The following is a 1,050-nucleotide window of genomic DNA, read 5'->3' as shown; positions in this document are numbered from 1 at the left end:
CAGCCTCAGAGAAATGTCTCCTGCTATTAAGTCACAATTAGTTAATGCTATTAATCTTTATCTAATTTTTGAAGGATGATTCTGAGGTATTTAGAAAATGCAGGCTCTCAAGTTTGATGTGATATACTATTTAGTAGAAATGATCTATTGATATAGATCTGAATGCTATGGTTGATGAATGGTAAACAACTAGCTATTAGCCTTAGGAGCTTTTGATATTTGTTTAATCTTCTATATAAACAAAATTTTGTTTTTTGTTCTCTGGTAGTAATTATGGAGAATCAGATGCTTAGCAGTCTATAGAGGTCTTTATTTCAAAGTTACATGTCATGAGGGCCTTAGGAAGGTTATCCTCTAGAAATACAATTCCTTGCACTTTAAAACTGAAGCAAAAGAATGAAATGAGGACAGCATACAAGAAGTATAAGTTTCATTTACCAAGAAAGCACACGTCTATTTGTACAGCCCTTGCACTCAAGATGGGATCCAAAGATTTGACTCTCTAATCAACGGAAATAAGAAGGCTCCACTGATGGTTTCCTGAAATGTAATACAAATAATTTGTGCCAGTGAGTAGACATCGAAGCAAGACTCTGAGAACCGGCAGTGCAACTGAAGTTAAGCACAGAGGAAATTCAATAAAAATGCATTCTGACAAGAAATTACTTTTTATGGTACTTTAAGTTAGAAATAACATTGAAAGGAATGCAGAACTAATTAAGTATCACATTTTGGGGTTTTCCCTTCCCATTCTGTTAGGAGGAGTATAGTTGAGTGGGTAGATCAAATAAATACGGACACATTTTTAGAAGTGGGAATAAGGGAAAGTTCTCCAATTAAAAACTCCTTGAAAACCAAAAGCAAAAGAAGGAAGAGGAGGTGAGTGAGGAGGAAGAGGAGGAGAAAGGAAGAAGAGGAGGGAGGAGAAGGGAGAAAAGGAGAAGAAGAGGAAATGGAAGAAGAAGAAGGAAGAAGGAAGGAAGGAAGAAGGAAAGAAGGAAGGAGAAGAAGAAGAAGAAGAAGAAGAAGAAGAAGAAGAAGAAGAAGAAG

This window comes from Mus pahari, chromosome 7 (assembly GCF_900095145.1).
Source record: "Mus pahari chromosome 7, PAHARI_EIJ_v1.1, whole genome shotgun sequence".
In the NCBI taxonomy this organism is placed as follows: domain Eukaryota; kingdom Metazoa; phylum Chordata; class Mammalia; order Rodentia; family Muridae; genus Mus; species Mus pahari.
Note: the sequence above shows the minus strand (reverse complement) of the source record.